The following is a 13,978-nucleotide window of genomic DNA, read 5'->3' on the forward strand; positions in this document are numbered from 1 at the left end:
AGTAGCTTTCCAACATTCCTAGGGACTTTGCTTAAGCAACCGTTTCGGTACCAGAACACTGCGTAGAGACAGTAAGCTCTGGTCCTGCGTGTATGCTGCGTGTCAACCTAGAAATTAGAGACTGACGGCACAAGGCTAGTTTTCCCATTATGAAAGCTCCGTGGATGCGGCCCCGAAGCTACCTGAAAAGCACTGTTGTTACCGTGCTTTTACTTACAGCTGGCATGGCACATAGAAGAAAATGAGTTTTCTCGAAAGAAACCTTGTGCTTCCAGTTCCTAGTTGGAAGCTCACCCGGCTCTGCTCTATACCAAACGTGAAAGTCAATGTGAGCACTAGCCTCGAAGTAAGGCCCTGATTATGCTGGCAAAACGGGAGGCGTGCAGCAGCTCCATGAGGCCTTCTTCGCTGTTCTGCTTTAGTTTCACGGTAGTAAGCTTTCCAAGACTCCTAGGGACTTTGCTTAAGCAACCGTTTCGGTACCAGAACACTGCGTAGAGACAGTAAGCTCTGGTCCTGCGTGTATGCTGCGTGTCAACCTAGAAATTGGAGACTGATGGCATAAGGCTTCTTTTGCCATTATGAAAGCTCCGTTCATGCGGCCTCGAAGCTACCTGAAAAGCATTGTTGTTGCCGGGGTTTTCCTCACTGCCGGCATGGTTCTGAGAAGAAAATGAGTTTTCTCCTAAGAAACCTTGGGTTTCCAGTTCCTTGTTGGAAGCTCACCCTGCTCTGCGCTATACCTAAAGTGAAAGTCAACGTGAGCCCAAGCTTCGAAGTAAGGCCCTGATTATCCTTGCAAAACGAGAGGCGTGCAGCAGCTCCATGAGGCCTTCATCGTTGTTCTGCTTTAGTTTCAAGGTAGTAAGCTTTTCAACACTCCTAGGGGACTTGCTTCAGCACCCGTTTCAGTACCAGAACACTGCGTAGAACCAGGAAGCTCTGCTCCTGCGTGTATGCTGCGTGTCAACCTAGAAATTAGAGACTGATAGCACAAGGCTTGTTTTCCCGTTTTGAAAGCTCCATTTATGCGGCCTCGAAGCTACCTGAAAAGCACTGTTGTTACCGTGCATTTACTTACAGCCGGCATGGCACATAGAAGAAAATGAGTTTTCTCGAAAGAAACCTTGTGCTTCCAGTTCCTAGTTGGAAGCTCACCCGGCTCTGCTCTATACCAAACGTGAAAGTCAATGGGAGCACTAGCCTCGAAGTAAGGCCCTGATTATGCTGGCAATACGGGAGGCGTGCAGCAGCTCCATGAGGCCTTCATCGCTGTTCTGCTTTAGTTTCACGGTAGTAAGCTTTCCAACATTCCTAGGGACTTTGCTTAAGCAACCGTTTCGGTACCAGAACACTGCGTAGAGACAGTAAGCTCTGGTCCTGCGTGTATGCTGCGTGTCAACCTAGAAATTAGAGACTGACGGCACAAGGCTAGTTTTCCCATTATGAAAGCTCCGTTGATGCGGCCCCGAAGCTACCTGAAAAGCACTGTTGTTACCGTGCTTTTACTTACAGCCGGCATGGCACATAGAAGAAAATGAGTTTTCTCGAAAGAAACCTTGTGCTTCCAGTTCCTAGTTGGAAGCTCACCCGGCTCTGCTCTATACCAAACGTTAAAGTCAATGTGAGCACTAGCCTCGAAGTAAGGCCCTGATTATGCTGGCAAAACGGGAGGCGTGCAGCAGCTCCATGAGGCCTTCATCGCTGTTCTGCTTTAGTTTCACGGTAGTAAGCTTTCCAAGACTCCTAGGGACTTTGCTTAAGCAACCGTTTCGGTACCAGAACACTGCGTAGAGACAGTAAGCTCTGGTCCTGCGTGTATGCTGCGTGTCAACCTAGAAATTGGAGACTGATGGCATAAGGCTTCTTTTGCCATTATGAAAGCTCCGTTCATGCGGCCTCGAAGCTACCTGAAAAGCATTGTTGTTGCCGGGGTTTTCCTCACTGCCGGCATGGTTCTGAGAAGAAAATGAGTTTTCTCCTAAGAAACCTTGGGTTTCCAGTTCCTTGTTGGAAGCTCACCCTGCTCTGCGCTATACCTAAAGTGAAAGTCAACGTGAGCCCAAGCTTCGAAGTAAGGCCCTGATTATCCTTGCAAAACGAGAGGCGTGCAGCAGCTCCATGAGGCCTTCATCGTTGTTCTGCTTTAGTTTCAAGGTAGTAAGCTTTTCAACACTCCTAGGGGCCTTGCTTCAGCACCCGTTTCAGTACCAGAACACTGCGTAGAACCAGGAAGCTCTGCTCCTGCGTGTATGCTGCGTGTCAACCTAGAAATTAGAGACTGATGGCACAAGGCTTGTTTTCCCGTTTTGAAAGCTCCATTCATGCGGCCTCGAAGCTACCTGAAAAGCACTGTTGTTACCGTGCTTTTACTTACAGCCGGCATGGCACATAGAAGAAAATGAGTTTTCTCGAAAGAAACCTTGTGCTTCCAGTTCCTAGTTGGAAGCTCACCCGGCTCTGCTCTATACCAAACGTGAAAGTCAATGTGAGCACTAGCCTCGAAGTAAGGCCCTGATTATGCTGGCAATACGGGAGGCGTGCAGCAGCTCCATGAGGCCTTCATCGCTGTTCTGCTTTAGTTTCACGGTAGTAGCTTTCCAACATTCCTAGGGACTTTGCTTAAGCAACCGTTTCGGTACCAGAACACTGCGTAGAGACAGTAAGCTCTGGTCCTGCGTGTATGCTGCGTGTCAACCTAGAAATTAGAGACTGACGGCACAAGGCTAGTTTTCCCATTATGAAAGCTCCGTGGATGCGGCCCCGAAGCTACCTGAAAAGCACTGTTGTTACCGTGCTTTTACTTACAGCTGGCATGGCACATAGAAGAAAATGAGTTTTCTCGAAAGAAACCTTGTGCTTCCAGTTCCTAGTTGGAAGCTCACCCGGCTCTGCTCTATACCAAACGTGAAAGTCAATGTGAGCACTAGCCTCGAAGTAAGGCCCTGATTATGCTGGCAATACGGGAGGCGTGCAGCAGCTCCATGAGGCCTTCTTCGCTGTTCTGCTTTAGTTTCACGGTAGTAAGCTTTCCAAGACTCCTAGGGACTTTGCTTAAGCAACCGTTTCGGTACCAGAACACTGCGTAGAGACAGTAAGCTCTGGTCCTGCGTGTATGCTGCGTGTCAACCTAGAAATTGGAGACTGATGGCATAAGGCTTCTTTTGCCATTATGAAAGCTCCGTTCATGCGGCCTCGAAGCTACCTGAAAAGCATTGTTGTTGCCGGGGTTTTCCTCACTGCCGGCATGGTTCTGAGAAGAAAATGAGTTTTCTCCTAAGAAACCTTGGGTTTCCAGTTCCTTGTTGGAAGCTCACCCTGCTCTGCGCTATACCTAAAGTGAAAGTCAACGTGAGCCCAAGCTTCGAAGTAAGGCCCTGATTATCCTTGCAAAACGAGAGGCGTGCAGCAGCTCCATGAGGCCTTCATCGTTGTTCTGCTTTAGTTTCAAGGTAGTAAGCTTTTCAACACTCCTAGGGGACTTGCTTCAGCACCCGTTTCAGTACCAGAACACTGCGTAGAACCAGGAATCTCTGCTCCTGCGTGTATGCTGCGTGTCAACCTAGAAATTAGAGACTGATAGCACAAGGCTTGTTTTCCCGTTTTGAAAGCTCCATTCATGCGGCCTCGAAGCTACCTGAAAAGCACTGTTGTTACCGTGCATTTACTTACAGCCGGCATGGCACATAGAAGAAAGTGAGTTTTCTCGAAAGAAACCTTGTGCTTCCAGTTCCTAGTTGGAAGCTCACCCGGCTCTGCTCTATACCAAACGTGAATGTCAATGGGAGCACTAGCCTCGAAGTAAGGCCCTGATTATGCTGGCAATACGGGAGGCGTGCAGCAGCTCCATGAGGCCTTCATCGCTGTTCTGCTTTAGTTTCACGGTAGTAAGCTTTCCAACATTCCTAGGGACTTTGCTTAAGCAACCGTTTCGGTACCAGAACACTGCGTAGAGACAGTAAGCTCTGGTCCTGCGTGTATGCTGCGTGTCAACCTAGAAATTAGAGACTGACGGCACAAGGCTAGTTTTCCCATTATGAAAGCTCCGTTGATGCGGCCCCGAAGCTACCTGAAAAGCACTGTTGTTACCGTGCTTTTACTTACAGCCGGCATGGCACATAGAAGAAAATGAGTTTTCTCGAAAGAAACCTTGTGCTTCCAGTTCCTAGTTGGAAGCTCACCCGGCTCTGCTCTATACCAAACGTGAAAGTCAATGTGAGCACTAGCCTCGAAGTAAGGCCCTGATTATCCTGGCAAAACGGGAGGCGTGCAGCAGCTCCATGAGGCCTTCATCGCTGTTCTGCTTTAGTTTCACGGTAGTAAGCTTTCCAAGACTCCTAGGGACTTTGCTTAAGCAACCGTTTCGGTACCAGAACACTGCGTAGAGACAGTAAGCTCTGGTCCTGCGTGTATGCTGCGTGTCAACCTAGAAATTGGAGACTGATGGCATAAGGCTTCTTTTGCCATTATGAAAGCTCCGTTCATGCGGCCTCGAAGCTACCTGAAAAGCATTGTTGTTGCCGGGGTTTTCCTCACTGCCGGCATGGTTCTGAGAAGAAAATGAGTTTTCTCCTAAGAAACCTTGGGTTTCCAGTTCCTTGTTGGAAGCTCACCCTGCTCTGCGCTATACCTAAAGTGAAAGTCAACGTGAGCCCAAGCTTCGAAGTAAGGCCCTGATTATCCTTGCAAAACGAGAGGCGTGCAGCAGCTCCATGAGGCCTTCATCGTTGTTCTGCTTTAGTTTCAAGGTAGTAAGCTTTTCAACACTCCTAGGGGCCTTGCTTCAGCACCCGTTTCAGTACCAGAACACTGCGTAGAACCAGGAAGCTCTGCTCCTGCGTGTATGCTGCGTGTCAACCTAGAAATTAGAGACTGATGGCACAAGGCTTGTTTTCCCGTTTTGAAAGCTCCATTCATGCGGCCTCGAAGCTACCTGAAAAGCACTGTTGTTACCGTGCATTTACTTACAGCCGGCATGGCACATAGAAGAAAGTGAGTTTTCTCGAAAGAAACCTTGTGCTTCCAGTTCCTAGTTGGAAGCTCACCCGGCTCTGCTCTATACCAAACGTGAAAGTCAATGTGAGCACTAGCCTCGAAGTAAGGCCCTGATTATGCTGGCAATACGGGAGGCGTGCAGCAGCTCCATGAGGCCTTCATCGCTGTTCTGCTTTAGTTTCACGGTAGTAAGCTTTCCAACATTCCTAGGGACTTTGCTTAAGCAACCGTTTCGGTACCAGAACACTGCGTAGAGACAGTAAGCTCTGGTCCTGCGTGTATGCTGCGTGTCAACCTAGAAATTAGAGACTGACGGCACAAGGCTAGTTTTCCCATTATGAAAGCTCCGTTGATGCGGCCCCGAAGCTACCTGAAAAGCACTGTTGTTACCGTGCTTTTACTTACAGCCGGCATGGCACATAGAAGAAAATGAGTTTTCTCGAAAGAAACCTTGTGCTTCCAGTTCCTAGTTGGAAGCTCACCCGGCTCTGCTCTATACCAAACGTGAAAGTCAATGTGAGCACTAGCCTCGAAGTAAGGCCCTGATTATCCTGGCAAAACGGGAGGCGTGCAGCAGCTCCATGAGGCCTTCATCGCTGTTCTGCTTTAGTTTCACGGTAGTAAGCTTTCCAAGACTCCTAGGGACTTTGCTTAAGCAACCGTTTCGGTACCAGAACACTGCGTAGAGACAGTAAGCTCTGGTCCTGCGTGTATGCTGCGTGTCAACCTAGAAATTGGAGACTGATGGCATAAGGCTTCTTTTGCCATTATGAAAGCTCCGTTCATGCGGCCTCGAAGCTACCTGAAAAGCATTGTTGTTGCCGGGGTTTTCCTCACTGCCGGCATGGTTCTGAGAAGAAAATGAGTTTTCTCCTAAGAAACCTTGGGTTTCCAGTTCCTTGTTGGAAGCTCACCCTGCTCTGCGCTATACCTAAAGTGAAAGTCAACGTGAGCCCAAGCTTCGAAGTAAGGCCCTGATTATCCTTGCAAAACGAGAGGCGTGCAGCAGCTCCATGAGGCCTTCATCGTTGTTCTGCTTTAGTTTCAAGGTAGTAAGCTTTTCAACACTCCTAGGGGCCTTGCTTCAGCACGCGTTTCAGTACCAGAACACTGCGTAGAACCAGGAAGCTCTGCTCCTGCGTGTATGCTGCGTGTCAACCTAGAAATTAGAGACTGATGGCACAAGGCTTGTTTTCCCGTTTTGAAAGCTCCATTCATGCGGCCTCGAAGCTACCTGAAAAGCACTGTTGTTACCGTGCTTTTACTTACAGCCGGCATGGCACATAGAAGAAAATGAGTTTTCTCGAAAGAAACCTTGTGCTTCCAGTTCCTAGTTGGAAGCTCACCCTGCTCTGCTCTATACCAAACGTGAAAGTCAATGTGAGCACTAGCCTCGAAGTAAGGCCCTGATTATGCTGGCAAAACGGGAGGCGTGCAGCAGCTCCATGAGGCCTTCATCGCTGTTCTGCTTTAGTTTCACGGTAGTAGCTTTCCAACATTCCTAGGGACTTTGCTTAAGCAACCGTTTCGGTACCAGAACACTGCGTAGAGACAGTAAGCTCTGGTCCTGCGTGTATGCTGCGTGTCAACCTAGAAATTAGAGACTGACGGCACAAGGCTAGTTTTCCCATTATGAAAGCTCCGTGGATGCGGCCCCGAAGCTACCTGAAAAGCACTGTTGTTACCGTGCTTTTACTTACAGCTGGCATGGCACATAGAAGAAAATGAGTTTTCTCGAAAGAAACCTTGTGCTTCCAGTTCCTAGTTGGAAGCTCACCCGGCTCTGCTCTATACCAAACGTGAAAGTCAATGTGAGCACTAGCCTCGAAGTAAGGCCCTGATTATCCTGACAAAACTGGAGGCGTGCAGCAGCTCCATGAGGCCTTCATCGCTGTTCTGCTTTAGTTTCACGGTAGTAAGCTTTCCAAGACTCCTAGGGACTTTGCTTAAGCAACCGTTTCGGTACCAGAACACTGCGTAGAGACAGTAAGCTCTGGTCCTGCGTGTATGCTGCGTGTCAACCTAGAAATTGGAGACTGATGGCATAAGGCTTCTTTTGCCATTATGAAAGCTCCGTTCATGCGGCCTCGAAGCTACCTGAAAAGCATTGTTGTTGCCGGGGTTTTCCTCACTGCCGGCATGGTTCTGAGAAGAAAATGAGTTTTCTCCTAAGAAACCTTGGGTTTCCAGTTCCTTGTTGGAAGCTCACCCTGCTCTGCGCTATACCTAAAGTGAAAGTCAACGTGAGCCCAAGCTTCGAAGTAAGGCCCTGATTATCCTTGCAAAACGAGAGGCGTGCAGCAGCTCCATGAGGCCTTCATCGTTGTTCTGCTTTAGTTTCAAGGTAGTAAGCTTTTCAACACTCCTAGGGGACTTGCTTCAGCACCCGTTTCAGTACCAGAACACTGCGTAGAACCAGGAAGCTCTGCTCCTGCGTGTATGCTGCGTGTCAACCTAGAAATTAGAGACTGACGGCACAAGGCTGGTTTTCCCATTATGAAAGCTCCGTGGATGCGGCCCCGAAGCTACCTGAAAAGCACTGTTGTTACCGTGCTTTTACTTACAGCCGGCATGGCACATAGAAGAAAATGAGTTTTCTCGAAAGAAACCTTGTGCTTCCAGTTCCTAGTTGGAAGCTCACCATGCTCTGCTCTATACCAAACGTGAAAGTCAATGTGAGCACTAGCCTCGAAGTAAGGCCCTGATTATGCTGGCAAAACGGGAGGCGTGCAGCAGCTCCATGAGGCCTTCATCGCTGTTCTGCTTTAGTTTCACGGTAGTAAGCTTTCCAAGACTCCTAGGGACTTTGCTTAAGCAACCGTTTCGGTACCAGAACACTGCGTAGAGACAGTAAGCTCTGGTCCTGCGTGTATGCTGCGTGTCAACCTAGAAATTGGAGACTGATGGCATAAGGCTTCTTTTCCCATTATGAAAGCTCCGTTCATGCGGCCTCGAAGCTACCTGAAAAGCATTGTTGTTGCCGGGGTTTTCCTCACTGCCGGCATGGTTCTGAGAAGAAAATGAGTTTTCTCCTAAGAAACCTTGGGGTTCCAGTTCCATGTTGGAAGCTCACCCTGCTCTGCGCTATACCTAAAGTGAAAGTCAACGTGAGCCCAAGCTTCGAAGTAAGGCCCTGATTATCCTTGCAAAACGAGAGGCGTGCAGTAGCTCCATGAGGCCTTCATCGTTGTTCTGCTTTAGTTTCAAGATAGTAAGCTTTTCAACACTCCTAGGGGCCTTGCTTCAGCACCCGTTTCAGTACCAGGACACTGCGTAGAACCAGGAAGCTCTGCTCCTGCGTGTATGCTGCGTGTCAACCTAGAAATTAGAGACTGACGGCACAAGGCTAGTTTTCCCATTATGAAAGCTCCGTTGATGCGGCCCCGAAGCTACCTGAAAAGCACTGTAGTTACCGTGCTTTTACTTACAGCTGGCATGGTTCATAGAAGAAAATGAGTTTTCTCGAGTGAAACCTTGTGCTTCCAGTTCCTAGTTGGAAGCTCACCCGGCTCTGCTCTATACCAAACGTGAAAGTCAATGGGAGCACTAGCCTCGAAGTAAGGCCCTGATTATGCTGGCAATACGGGAGGCGTGCAGCAGCTCCATGAGGCCTTCATCGCTGTTCTGCTTTAGTTTCACGGTAGTAAGCTTTCCAACATTCCTAGGGACTTTGCTTAAGCAACCGTTTCGGTACCAGAACACTGCGTAGAGACAGTAAGCTCTGGTCCTGCGTGTATGCTGCGTGTCAACCTAGAAATTAGAGACTGACGGCACAAGGCTAGTTTTCCCATTATGAAAGCTCCGTTGATGCGGCCCCGAAGCTACCTGAAAAGCACTGTTGTTACCGTGCTTTTACTTACAGCCGGCATGGCACATAGAAGAAAATGAGTTTTCTCGAAAGAAACCTTGTGCTTCCAGTTCCTAGTTGGAAGCTCACCCGGCTCTGCTCTATACCAAACGTGAAAGTCAATGTGAGCACTAGCCTCGAAGTAAGGCCCTGATTATCCTGGCAAAACGGGAGGCGTGCAGCAGCTCCATGAGGCCTTCATCGCTGTTCTGCTTTAGTTTCACGGTAGTAAGCTTTCCAAGACTCCTAGGGACTTTGCTTAAGCAACCGTTTCGGTACCAGAACACTGCGTAGAGACAGTAAGCTCTGGTCCTGCGTGTATGCTGCGTGTCAACCTAGAAATTGGAGACTGATGGCATAAGGCTTCTTTTGCCATTATGAAAGCTCCGTTCATGCGGCCTCGAAGCTACCTGAAAAGCATTGTTGTTGCCGGGGTTTTCCTCACTGCCGGCATGGTTCTGAGAAGAAAATGAGTTTTCTCCTAAGAAACCTTGGGTTTCCAGTTCCTTGTTGGAAGCTCACCCTGCTCTGCGCTATACCTAAAGTGAAAGTCAACGTGAGCCCAAGCTTCGAAGTAAGGCCCTGATTATCCTTGCAAAACGAGAGGCGTGCAGCAGCTCCATGAGGCCTTCATCGTTGTTCTGCTTTAGTTTCAAGGTAGTAAGCTTTTCAACACTCCTAGGGGCCTTGCTTCAGCACCCGTTTCAGTACCAGAACACTGCGTAGAACCAGGAAGCTCTGCTCCTGCGTGTATGCTGCGTGTCAACCTAGAAATTAGAGACTGATGGCACAAGGCTTGTTTTCCCGTTTTGAAAGCTCCATTCATGCGGCCTCGAAGCTACCTGAAAAGCACTGTTGTTACCGTGCTTTTACTTACAGCCGGCATGGCACATAGAAGAAAATGAGTTTTCTCGAAAGAAACCTTGTGCTTCCAGTTCCTAGTTGGAAGCTCACCCGGCTCTGCTCTATACCAAACGTGAAAGTCAATGTGAGCACTAGCCTCGAAGTAAGGCCCTGATTATGCTGGCAATACGGGAGGCGTGCAGCAGCTCCATGAGGCCTTCATCGCTGTTCTGCTTTAGTTTCACGGTAGTAAGCTTTCCAACATTCCTAGGGACTTTGCTTAAGCAACCGTTTCGGTACCAGAACACTGCGTAGAACCAGGAAGCTCTGCTCCTGCGTGTATGCTGCGTGTCAACCTAGAAATTAGAGGCTGACGGCACAAGGCTAGTTTTCCCATTATGAAAGCTCCGTTGATGAGGCCCCGAAGCTACCTGAAAAGCACTGTTGTTACCGTGCTTTTACTTACAGCTGGCATGGCACATAGAAGAAAATGAGTTTTCTCGAAAGAAACCTTGTGCTTCCAGTTCCTAGTTGGAAGCTCACCATGCTCTGCTCTATACCAAACGTGAAAGTCAATGTGAGCACTAGCCTCGAAGTAAGGCCCTGATTATCCGGGCAAAACGGGAGGCGTGCAGCAGCTCCATGAGGCCTTCATCGCTGTTCTGCTTTAGTTTCACGGTAGTAAGCTTTCCAAGACTCCTAGGGACTTTGCTTAAGCAACCGTTTCGGTACCAGAACACTGCGTAGAGACAGTAAGCTCTGGTCCTGCGTGTATGCTGCGTGTCAACCTAGAAATTGGAGACTGATGGCATAAGGCTTCTTTTCCCATTATGAAAGCTCCGTTCATGCGGCCTCGAAGCTACCTGAAAAGCATTGTTGTTGCCGGGGTTTTCCTCACTGCCGGCATGGTTCTGAGAAGAAAATGAGTTTTCTCCTAAGAAACCTTGGGGTTCCAGTTCCATGTTGGAAGCTCACCCTGCTCTGCGCTATACCTAAAGTGAAAGTCAACGTGAGCCCAAGCTTCGAAGTAAGGCCCTGATTATCCTTGCAAAACGAGAGGCGTGCAGTAGCTCCATGAGGCCTTCATCGTTGTTCTGCTTTAGTTTCAAGGTAGTAAGCTTTTCAACACTCCTAGGGGCCTTGCTTCAGCACCCGTTTCAGTACCAGAACACTGCGTAGAACCAGGAAGCTCTGCTCCTGCGTGTATGCTGCGTGTCAACCTAGAAATTAGAGACTGACGGCACAAGGCTAGTTTTCCCATTATGAAAGCTCCGTTGATGCGGCCCCGAAGCTACCTGAAAAGCACTGTAGTTACCGTGCTTTTACTTACAGCTGGCATGGTTCATAGAAGAAAATGAGTTTTCTCGAGTGAAACCTTGTGCTTCCAGTTCCTAGTTGGAAGCTCACCCTGCTCTGCTCTATACCAAACGTGAAAGTCAATGTGAGCACTAGCCTCGAAGTAAGGCCCTGATTATGCTGGCAAAACGGGAGGCGTGCAGCAGCTCCATGAGGCCTTCATCGCTGTTCTGCTTTAGTTTCACGGTAGTAGCTTTCCAACATTCCTAGGGACTTTGCTTAAGCAACCGTTTCGGTACCAGAACACTGCGTAGAGACAGTAAGCTCTGGTCCTGCGTGTATGCTGCGAGTCAACCTAGAAATTGGAGACTGATGGCATAAGGCTTCTTTTCCCATTATTAAAGCTCCGTTCATGCGGCCTCGAAGCTACCTGAAAAGCATTGTTGTTGCCGGGGTTTTCCTCACTGCCGGCATGGTTCTGAGGAGAAAATGAGTTTTCTCCTAAGAAACCTTGGGTTTCCAGTTCTTTGTTGGAAGCTCACCCTGTTCTGCGCTATACCTAAAGTGAAAGTCAACGTGAGCCCAAGCTTCGAAGTAAGGCCCTGATTATCCTTGCAAAACGAGAGGCGTGCAGCAGCTCCATGAGCCCTTCATCGTTTTCTGCTTTAGTTTCAAGGTAGTGAGCTTTTCAACACTCCTAGGGGACTTGCTTCAGCACCCGTTTCAGTACCAGAACACTGCGTAGAACCAGGAAGCTCTGCTCCTGCGTGTATGCTGCGTGTCAACCTGGAAATTAGAGACTGACGGCACAAGGCTAGTTTTCCCATTATGAAAGCTCCGTGGATGCGGCCCCGAAGCTACCTGAAAAGCACTGTTGTTACCGTGCTTTTACTTACAGCTGGCATGGCACATAGAAGAAAATGAGTTTTCTCGAAAGAAACCTTGTGCTTCCAGTTCCTAGTTGGAAGCTCACCCGGCTCTGCTCTATACCAAACGTGAAAGTCAATGTGAGCACTAGCCTCGAAGTAAGGCCCTGATTATGCTGGCAAAACGGGAGGCGTGCAGCAGCTCCATGAGGCCTTCATCGCTGTTCTGCTTTAGTTTCACGGTAGTAAGCTTTCCAAGACTCCTAGGGACTTTGCTTAAGCAACCGTTTCGGTACCAGAACACTGCGTAGAGACAGTAAGCTCTGGTCCTGCGTGTATGCTGCGTGTCAACCTAGAAATTGGAGACTGATGGCATAAGGCTTCTTTTCCCATTATTAAAGCTCCGTTCATGCGGCCTCGAAGCTACCTGAAAAGCATTGTTGTTGCCGGGGTTTTCATCACTGCCGGCATGGTTCTGAGGAGAAAATGAGTTTTCTCCTAAGAAACCTTGGGTTTCCAGTTCCTTGTTGGAAGCTCACCCTGTTCTGCGCTATACCTAAAGTGAAAGTCAACGTGAGCCCAAGCTTCGAAGTAAGGCCCTGATTATCCTTGCAAAACAAGAGGTGTGCAGCAGCTCCATGAGACCTTCATCGTTTTCTGCTTTAGTTTCAAGGTAGTGAGCTTTTCAACACTCCTAGGGGACTTGCTTCAGCACCCGTTTCAGTACCAGAACACTGCGTAGACCAGGAAGCTCTGCTCCTGCGTGTATGCTGCGTGTCAACCTAGAAATTAGAGACTGATAGCACAAGGCTTGTTTTCCCGTTTTGAAAGCTCCATTCATGCGGCCTCGAAGCTACCTGAAAAGCACTGTTGTTACCGTGCATTTACTTACAGCCGGCATGGCACATAGAAGAAAATGAGTTTTCTCGAAAGAAACCTTGTGCTTCCAGTTCCTAGTTGGAAGCTCACCCGGCTCTGCTCTATACCAAACGTGAAAGTCAATGGGAGCACTAGCCTCGAAGTAAGGCCCTGATTATGCTGGCAATACGGGAGGCGTGCAGCAGCTCCATGAGGCCTTCATCGCTGTTCTGCTTTAGTTTCACGGTAGTAAGCTTTCCAACATTCCTAGGGACTTTGCTTAAGCAACCGTTTCGGTACCAGAACACTGCGTAGAGACAGTAAGCTCTGGTCCTGCGTGTATGCTGCGTGTCAACCTAGAAATTACAGACTGACGGCACAAGGCTAGTTTTCCCATTATGAAAGCTCCGTTGATGCGGCCCCGAAGCTACCTGAAAAGCACTGTTGTTACCGTGCTTTTACTTACAGCCGGCATGGCACATAGAAGAAAATGAGTTTTCTCGAAAGAAACCTTGTGCTTCCAGTTCCTAGTTGGAAGCTCACCCGGCTCTGCTCTATACCAAACGTGAAAGTCAATGTGAGCACTAGCCTCGAAGTAAGGCCCTGATTATGCTGGCAATACGGGAGGCGTGCAGCAGCTCCATGAGGCCTTCTTCGCTGTTCTGCTTTAGTTTCACGGTAGTAAGCTTTCCAAGACTCCTAGGGACTTTGCTTAAGCAACCGTTTCGGTACCAGAACACTGCGTAGAGACAGTAAGCTCTGGTCCTGCGTGTATGCTGCGTGTCAACCTAGAAATTGGAGACTGATGGCATAAGGCTTCTTTTGCCATTATGAAAGCTCCGTTCATGCGGCCTCGAAGCTACCTGAAAAGCATTGTTGTTGCCGGGGTTTTCCTCACTGCCGGCATGGTTCTGAGAAGAAAATGAGTTTTCTCCTAAGAAACCTTGGGTTTCCAGTTCCTTGTTGGAAGCTCACCCTGCTCTGCGCTATACCTAAAGTGAAAGTCAACGTGAGCCCAAGCTTCGAAGTAAGGCCCTGATTATCCTTGCAAAACGAGAGGCGTGCAGCAGCTCCATGAGGCCTTCATCGTTGTTCTGCTTTAGTTTCAAGGTAGTAAGCTTTTCAACACTCCTAGGGGACTTGCTTCAGCACCCGTTTCAGTACCAGAACACTGCGTAGAACCAGGAATCTCTGCTCCTGCGTGTATGCTGCGTGTCAACCTAGAAATTAGAGACTGATAGCACAAGGCTTGTTTTCCCGTTTTGAAAGCTCC

The sequence above is a fragment of the Eubalaena glacialis genome, chromosome 10 (assembly GCF_028564815.1).
Source record: "Eubalaena glacialis isolate mEubGla1 chromosome 10, mEubGla1.1.hap2.+ XY, whole genome shotgun sequence".
NCBI lineage: Eukaryota > Metazoa > Chordata > Mammalia > Artiodactyla > Balaenidae > Eubalaena > Eubalaena glacialis.